Source organism: Camellia sinensis, chromosome 15, assembly GCF_055761805.1.
Source record: "Camellia sinensis isolate YWXY chromosome 15, ASM5576180v1, whole genome shotgun sequence".
NCBI classification, from domain to species: domain Eukaryota; kingdom Viridiplantae; phylum Streptophyta; class Magnoliopsida; order Ericales; family Theaceae; genus Camellia; species Camellia sinensis.
The window spans coordinates 83791320-83801289 of record NC_138975.1 but is presented as its reverse complement, the minus strand read 5'-3'; positions in this window follow the sequence as shown (position 1 = coordinate 83801289).

The window sequence follows — 9970 nt, the reverse complement described above, 5'->3', positions numbered from 1 at the left end:
TTTATTTACACAGAAAGACTTGAATTTGAGGCAAAGGATGTGGATGGAGTTTATAGAGGATTACGACTTCGAGTTGCATTATCATCTGGGGAAGGCCAATGTGGTGGCCAATGTGGTGGCCAATGCCCTTCGTAGGAAATCCATTAGTGATATGGCTTGTATTGTTATCCAGGAATGGAAGATGTTGGGTGCCCATAGGGAATTTGACTTGCATCTGGGCGAGTCAGTTGAGTTAACAGCCTTGTTTGTTGTAGTTGCACAACCTACACTTGTGAACCAAGTGTTAGAGGCACAGAAGGATGACCTTGAGGTAGAATCTCTCCGGGGGAAGATATCTAGTGGGAAGGTAGAGTAGGGTTTGACCATGTATCCTGACCTGAGTGTGAGATACTGAGATCGTTTGTTCGTACCGGAGTCTTGCTGGGAGGAAGTACTCCGAGAGTTTCACCATTCATGTCTTGCGGTGCATCCGGGAGGCATAAAGATGCATCATGATCTGAGTCGCCAGTTTTGGTGGAGAGGTATGAAGAAAGACGTGACGGTTTTTGTATCTAAGTGCCTTACTTGTCAGCAAGTGAAGGCCGAGCATCAGAGGCTAGTGGGTTTGTTGCAACCATTGCCTATAGCCGAGTAGAAATGGGAGCATGTCATGATGGACTTTGTTGTAGGTCTTCCGAGGACTCAACGGGGTAGTGATGCTATTTGGGTGGTAGTAGACTGGTTGACTAAGTCGGTGCACTTTATTCCCATGCGCGTGAGGGATTCGGTAGATCACCTTGCCGACTTGTATATTCGGGACATAGTAAGGTTGCACAGGGTTCCAGTGTCGATTGTCTCAGATAGAGATCCTCGTTTCACTGCTAGGCTGTGGCAGAGTTTGTAGAGTGCATTGGGCACTACATTGACTTTTAGTATGGCTTACCATCCTCAGATTGACGGGCAGCTCGAATGTACTATTCAGATACTTGAGGATATGCTTCGAGGCTGTGTCCTTGACTTTAGGGGGTTGTGGGAGAGGCACTTACCCTTCGTGAAGTTTGCCTACAATAACAGTTTCCAATCGAGTATTGGTATGGCACCGTTTGAGGCCTTGTGTGGCCAATCGTGTAGGTCTCCACTGTGTTGGGCTAAGGTGGGTGATGCACCTTTGTTGGGCCCGGAGTTGGTGTGAGAAACGATGGAGAAAGTAGCACTTATCCGTAAGAGCCTAGTTATTGCCCAGAGTCCCCAAAAGAGTTATGCCGACCGTAGGAGGAGACCTTTGTCATTTGAGGTGGGTGATCACATTTTTCTAAAAATATCACCTAGGCAGGGTTTGATGAGATTTGGGAAGAGTGGGAAGTTGTCCCCTCGATTTATTGGCCCTTTTGAGATCCTTGAGCGGATTGGAGAGGTTGCATACCGTCTAGCTTTATCGCCGCAATTGTCTGGAGTGCATGACGTGTTTCATGTTAGTATGCTTCGGAAATACGAGCCGGATCCATCTCATGTATTGGATTGGACCAACTTAGAAGTAGACAAGGATGCTTCGTATGAGGAGAGACCGGTGAGGGTCTTGGATAGGCGGGACCAAGTCTTGCGAGGAAAGACGATTCCCTTGGTCAAGGTTTTGTGGAAACATCACGGGGTTGAGGAAGCCACTTGGGAATGTGAATTGGAGGTCCGAGAAAAATACCTGGATCTATTTGTGGATGTTTGAGCTTATATTGAGAGTTTTGTTTTGTGATGAACTCCAAGAACATTATATATGTTTCGGAATTATGGAAGTATTGAAATTGTTGCATATGTTTCAAAGAAATGAGTTCAATTTAACATTGTATATGTTGAATGTGTCGTAGATATGAAAATATGTTTTTAACATTGGATATGTTATGGAATTGTAGAGTATGTGTATTGGAAATTAGTTAAAATTCAAAGGAATGCATGTTGACAATGCATATTGAGCTAATTTGTAAAGTTGATCTCTTGAGAAGAGATGGAATGATTGGTACTGGATCAGGTTGATAAATATTATATTGTAATCATGTTGAGAATTGAAAAGATCGCAATTTTGAAACTTATATCTAATTTCGGGGACGAAATTCTTTAAGGGTGGGAGGTTATAGCGATCCCGGTTTACCCCGTCATTTATTTTGTTCCGGACTTGAGTTCTGTAGTTGTATGTGGTTGCCTGTATCTCGTTTCCATCCTTTGATTCTTTGTATTTGAGTTTTGGGATGTGTTGGGCAGGTTTGAAACGGGTTGGTTGTGAGTTGAAACAAACGGTTGCTGCCTAGGATTTTGCTTCTTCGCTCGAGCGAGGATTGAGGGTCTTCAGGTTTCTTTCAAACGCAGCTTCTGCTTGAGCGAGCCTGGTCTGGTGTGTCTCTTCGCTCGAGCGAGCAATCTTGTGCTCGAGTGTGCGTCTGCGTCTCTTTTAGACCTGAAGGTTGGTATTCTCCGCTCGAGCGAGCTCGCTCTATGTTTTGTGTTTCTTCGCTCGAGTGAGAACTCTTGCGCTCGAGCGTGCTTCTAGGATGTAGGCCTGAAGCTTCGCATTATTCGCTCAAGCGACGCTTCTTGCGCTCGAGCGAGGCTCTTTTGTGTCTGGTCGCTCGAGCGACCGCTTTTTCGCTCGAGCGAGGTTCGAATATATCAGTTGGCAGCAGCGTGATATACATTAATTTTTCATTATCTTTTTCATCTAAACCCTAGATCCGACTCTCTCTCTCTCTACACACTCCTTCTCTCTACAAATACTCCATGTTCTAGGAGTCTTCTAACCTAATCCCTTTGTAAGAAAGTTAGAGCTTGGCTTGGGCTTCCCATTGATCCACAAATTTGCGAATTTGGAGCATCTTGGGTTTCACTCTTCTTCTCTTTTGGGCTCTTAACTTCAAGGTAGGGATAATCTACTCCTTATGAGTTTTAACATAAATTTTAGTCATTTTGTATAAATGGTGGGATTTGGATGTTTTGGGGAGTTAGGGTTTGAGTTTGAAAAGTACAAAAGAGGAATTTTAAATTCTAAACTCCGTATGTGTATGTGAATCCTAAATGGGGTTTATTGATGTATAATTGTCAAAATGGTGAGGGTTGGACCTTGGGGTCAATTTTGTGGATTTTGGGAAGTAATGCCCTAAGTGGATTAAATAATTAATTTGTATAATTAATATGGTGAATTATGGAAATGTGAAATTGAGTTGAAAATTATGAAATTGGGAAAACATGGGCTCGAATGGTGTAGTTGGATTAATTAATCACTCACCTATGGAAATGTTGATAATTTATCTGTTTGATAAATTTATTATCTGTTTAGAAATAACTATTTTGGGCTATTGGTGGAGGATAGTCATGAGTGTTGTAGAATTGCATGATGAGTAGGTAAATTGAAACTGATCGATTGAAATGTGTCATTGAATATGATGAATGGATTATAACATTGAATATGTTATTGAATTGGTCATTGTATATGATAACTTGTTTAAATACATTATATATGTATGTTATTTGAGAGGAGATAGGAGATGGACTGCATTGATAATTAAGTTGGCCGGAGTGTCCAGCGTGAAAGTCCCGAAACCTTTTGTTCATCTGAATGATGTTGATAATTGAAATGTTGAATATGTGGAGTGTTGAATATATGGAGTGTTGATTATAGGAGTTGTAGTCTCATTTCAAATTGTTAATGATTGAAGTATTAATAATATGAGTTGTAGTCTCATCTTGAACTATTTAAATGAATAATAACCCTCGCTTATGAATTAACTTGGGTAAATGAATAGAAGCAAATTTGAAATATGGATGTTCTTATTGGTGGCCTTGTAAAGAATGTAAATTGGTTCATAAGTGTTAACCATTTACCGAATGCTAATGTTTTAGTTATTTCTCATATTTGATTTACCATATCTCTATTGGACTTTGGCTCACCCTACTTGGGACACCATTTTCAGGTACAGGTGACATGCTGCCTCCAAGGTCATAGCTTGGGAGGTCTCGAGGCTGAAGTCTCTGTTTTGGTTGTTTTGTATATGTTATATGTTTTCATTTCAGAGCCAAGGGCTTAAACTTGTAAAGGGCTTTTGACCCTCTTTTGTTGTAACCAAGTGTTGACTTGGAAAGTTGTAAGCCCGTAGGGCATTTACTTTTGTTGTCAACATGTAATACTTTTGGTAACGAGCACTCTGATGAATGAACACATTGTATTCTCCTATGCCTATGGATATTATGAATGATTGATTTACGTACTTATTTTAAGGGTGTTACATTTATTGAAAATCTAAGTAGAATTTTGAAAATCATAGAAGGTGTTTGATTGAATGAAAATATTTAGGTTATTGACTTTAGAGGAAATTTTGATTTATAGAGAAGTGTTAGATAAAAAGCTGACGACCAAATCTTTCATTTTGAATAAAATTTTGAAATTTCTTAGAAGATATTTGACTGAAAGATAATTGTTTGATTGGACACTTGAAATAAAATATAAAATTCCTTGGAAAATTTTCAAAAAAAAAATTTGAGTATAGTTTGGAAATTATGGAATTATTTTTGATTAAATAAAAATCTTTGGGCTACTGACTTTGGAGAAACCTTAATTTTATTGAAAAAATAGTGGGTAAAGAGGTGGTGACCAAGCTTGCCATTTTGAATAAAATTCTGATTCCTCTATGAGATATTTAGCTAAGGGATGCTTGTTTGATTGATGTTTTGGAATAAAATATGGATTCCTTAATTTTTTATTTTATTTTTACTTTTTTAAAAAAACACTTTACTTTGAAAAATGATTTTGGAAAAAATAAAAAGAAATGGAAGTTGTAATTTGATCATGTACTTTTAAATGGGGTATGTTTCTTTGGTTAAGTAATAAACAATAGAAAGGCAACTGTTTGGTCGGTCAATTTGGTAAGAATTCTGAAAATTCTTGTAAATTCCTTGGTTGGGGAACTATCATGTCATCAATAATGATAATGAGTTTGGGGTCCCATGGTAAGTTTTAACAAAATTTGACTGGGTCCATCTGCCTACTCACAAGATTGTTTGCAACCATCGCTCTTCGGAAGGAAGTTTCCAAGCAGAGTGGACCAGACTCAGTTGGTTGTCTCATACTCAAGATTTAATTGATGGAAAGCCTATGTTAGTTTCACTCAAGCCCCTAGCAAGGAAGATTCGCAAGCCCAAGCCCATCCGAGCAGTCCATCTAACAATAAAAAAATAAAAAAAGGTCCATTCAACCAAGAAAAGCCTAGTTAGCTTAGGAAAAGTGTAGTCCAAAATTAAAAAAAAAAACAAAAAAAATAGTCCATCCAACCCAGAAAGCCCAGTCAGCTCAGAAAATGTCCAACCTAAAACAAACAAACAAAAAAAAGAGTGTCCATCCAACCTAGAAAAGCCCAACCCATCTAGTTCAAAAAAATCCTAATCCAATTCAAAAGAAAACCAAGTCCAACTGCATTAGAAAAGTGGCCAAGACAGATTGACTTGAACTGACTATGAGACTAGCTTGAGTATTGAGACTGAATGCATTGGCTTGGGAAATTTCAATTTTGTGATGATGGAGCAATGGAAGAGAATGTCAGCAAGTACATAGTGGTTGCAATGAACAACCAACCTTAAAACTGCACTGTTGGAAAATGTCTTGTCCATGAATCTAACAGTGAGTTTAAGCCTAGTAGTGAGTCAAGTGTGTCAGAATCTGGCCTATTAGATTTCGATGCGTCGAGTGCCTTGGAACTTATAAATGTGGAAGTAAGAATCGAGTCCAGGTATTCTTTTTATTTTGAATTTGAGTCGAATGTAAGCCCCTCAACTTTAATTAATGAGTGACTTTAAGTACTTCGCGGTGCCAATAGTTAAAGTATTGATCCCACTGATTTTGGAAAAACAAAAAAAAATTGAAAATTATTTCGAGGAAGAAATTCTTCAAATCATAAGAGACCTAATTGAATGGGAAGAAGAAAGCTTGCTTAACTTGTAATGGATTAGATGATATTGTAACATGACTGGGGGGTACCCTCATGCGTTCATAGTTTGGACCCTCAGTATCTTCGATCTAGTTTCACGAGTGCAATGTGAAACGTAGATGAGAGTCTAGATTTGGAAACTTTTATGGAAATTTATTTTATTGCAAAAATCTTTACCAGAAATGGACTACATGACTAGATCTTAGAGTTGCCACCTAATATTTTTTAGAAATTAGGAAACCCGTGACTCATGTTAAGGCCACTGTTCATCATAACCAAAGTTGCTTGGCTCGGAACCTTAGGTATGAGAGGGGAAGGTCATTAATTGAGTACCCCTGCTCACCCGATCAAAGATCGGCCTCTACTAAACCATGATGTGAATTTTATTTGCTTCATATGTTCATATTCCAGTTATTTAATAAATGCTAAAATTACTATGTGAAGCAAACAAGTATAGATTGTGTTATTTATTTTGCAACAATTCGATTTCATGAATTTTTTAAAGCATTTTAAACAACTCGACGGAAGCTTGAGTTTGCGACATGAAAATCAATTTTGTTCCAAATTGAACAACACAACCTCCATCGACAAGCATTCATAGAGATATATCAAATATGCTCATAGCCGCATGGTACGATGATAAACATAGTAAGAAAAACACACAAATGTGACACTAAAGCATACAAGATTACATATTTATCGATGTCCCGCAAGCAATTACAAAATAAAGTTAGTAAAACATGCATGATCCTATATACAAGATTCTAATGCAATTCATTCACAATATGTATCCAGTGATTCGGCTTCTAAAACATGACATGTGGTTCATATCAAGAACATGAATTTGCACACAAAATCACGTAATAATCGATTAAACTCCCAAATGCAAATTTAACTGAATCATGAAGCATGAAACATGGATATAAAGCATAGATATGATGATAAACAAAATGTGTTACATATGTACAGATAGGGAAAGCGAGTAAAAGAATGGGATAGAAAGAAGTGGGTGGGGAATTATTACAACATTTGAATATTACAAATTCGAATAGCGGGAAAAGAAAAAAAAATATTACAACAAAATAATCCTCACAAATCTATCTGAAATTAAAGGAAAAATAGAAAAACAAAAGCTTCAGGGGGTCTCGGAGACCTTTGGAGACTGTTCTGCTCAACGCCAAGATGCTACTGGGTTCTGCCCAAGAGAGGTTGGCTGGCCGGCCGGCCAAAAGATTAGTTGGTTGGCCGGCTAACCAGGCTAAGCGAAAACTCTGTTTTCTACTTTTCAAGCACTAAAGACAGAAACAAGCTAGGAATACATTGGTGGCTTAACTAACTACGCCCAGTTAGAGTATAACAAACTTACAATATGAAACGAAATCAAAACAAAAAGCACAAAATAAGAAAGAAAGTAAAAGAGAAGAAAAGTGTGCAAAATTCACCTTCCAAGGAAAGGATTTGATTTCCTAACTTCCTTTTGATGACCCTTAGTTTAGGAAGTGTATTTCTTAGTTCTCAGCTTGAAAATTAAAATTTTTGTGTGAATGAGGTTTTTGGATGTTTAACAGAGTGAGTAGGTATTTTTGTTCCTTTCAACAACACTCACTCCCTTTTGATCACCCTCAGTTTAGGAAGTGTATTTCTTAGTTCTCAATTTGAAAATTAAAAATTTTGTGTGAATGAGGTTTTTGGATGTTAAATAGAGTATGTGTGGGGAATTTCTCAATTCTCTGTTTTTCTTCCTTTCAACAACACTCACTGCCTTTTGATCAAAGCTACTAGGGCTTGGCTATATTAGAGTTTTTGGGATGGTTTTGGTTTCTCAAGGATGGTATATCACAGTATGGTAGTGAATTTTTGAAAATGGGAGTTTTTGATTCAAAGCTTAAACTTCTCTAGTTTCTCTTTAACTTTCTTCTCTTGATTTTCAATCCTTCTCTCCTAATAATCTGATCACCTTCATATATGCAATACAAGAATGCTTACTAGAGAAGGTGGTGTGGCACAAGGTTGAAAACAAAGGCCATAAAATGACAAAGGTCAAGGACTTTGTTGAAGAGTCTAGCTCTCTTGACAATGAGAGATGGGTACACACCCTGCAAAGGTCAATCAAGCTGGTGGGAGGGGACAAGGTGGATGGAAAGGATGATGGGGGTGATAAGGATGGTTGCATTGGATGTTCCTTTTGTGGTAAGAGACAAATGCTCTTTTTGACAATGGAGGCCAAAGGACGATAATGATGGGTGAGGAGGTGTGTATCTCGCGCATGACTGTATCAAGAAATATCTAGAATAACATGTTCCACACACTTCTAGCAAAAATTCTGCCAAAATTGCTCTGTTTCTGGGAAAACTAGCTGGATGGCTAATTTCTTGGCTAGCCGGCCAAAATTTTGGCTTGGCCGACCAAAACCTTGGCTAGCCGGCCAATTTATTGGCGGGCTGACCAATTATTTGGCCGGTCGGCCAATTATTTAGCAGGTCGGCGAAAACAATGGCCAAGTCCTGACTATTGCATAAAACAGGATTTTTTGACAGAATTCATCCTTTCCATCATTTCCACATTGCTCTTTGCCCTATTTCCTAAGAAAATGTTTCAGTTTGAAGTTTTAAGAGTGAGCCTCGAATCATTAAGGAAGTATTCAGAATGAAGCGTGGAAAGAAGGTTTCGAAAGAGAGTTTTGAATGAGACTTGAACACTTGGCCAAAATAGACTTAGGGTTGGAAATGAAGCAAAAATTCCATTTTTCTTATTGAGAACATTATGAGAAACACATTCTTGTTTTTATCATCGGGTACTCAAGAGAAAGAGCCTGAGTCATACGGTTGGTCAAAATGAGGTGTCTACCATGGCCCCTCTTTGACAGAACTCGAAGTTATTTCATGACATGAGTGGATGTCAGAGCCCGAATGTGACCCTTTTGACAAGGCCATAAGATCCAGGCAAACATACAAGATGCAAATATAGTTGGTTGAACCCGAAGGTTGCCTGCATATCCTTTTGTAAAGAATCAAACTAGTGTAGTTCAGGGGTAGAATGCAAATGATGTGCTCAAAATGAAATTTGAAAGTTGGACTTACGTATTTCGTAAAGCTGATTTTTGTTTAAAAAATTTAATGATTGATGCAATGTAATACAATGATGATATAGCTGTAAAGATAGCAACATGCAAGGCAAACCTCATGGAAATAATATGCTTGGAATGCAATTGAAAGTTAGACTTACGTACTTCTGCACAGCCGATTGAAAGTTGAACTTACATGCTTCCACACAGCCGATTGAAAGGTGGACTTATGTGTTTCTGCACAGCAGATTGATAGTGGGACTTGCATGTTTCCACACAAGTAGTTGAAAGTTGGACTTACGAGCTGCCGCACAACCGGTGAAAGTTGGACTTACATGTTTCCGCAAAACCGATTGAAAGTTGGACTTACACGTTTCCGCACAGCCGATTGCAAGTGGGACTTACATGTTTTCACATAGTCAGTTGAAAGTTGGACTTACACACTACCGCACAGATGGTAAAAGTGGGACTTACGTGTTTCCACATAGCCGGTCAAAAGTTGGACTTATGCGCCACCGCACAGCTGGTGAAAGTTCAACTTACGTGCTACTACACAACCAATGAAATTGGGACTTACGTGTTTCCACACAACCAGTTGAAAGTTGGACTTACACGCTTCTGTATAGCTGATGAAAGTTAGACTAACATGCTTTCGTACAGCTGATTGAAAGTGGGAGTTACGTGTTTCCATACATGTGAGGCCTCTGAAAATTTTATTTTCTTGAGTTCCTTACTTTTGGAATATTGTAATGAAGACCCTTGATTTCCTAAATAATTTCAACTTTAACCCTAGAAGCGAAAACTCGTAAACCCTAAATGATTTCAGTAACCTAGGAATCATTTCTAATATCCTAATATTGATTAATTACCTCCCTACTTATGGAATTACCACTTAAAACCCTAGATTTTTTCGATTTTCATCATGTTCATCACTTGATAGCCTTTTTATTCGAAACAAGAAATCTAA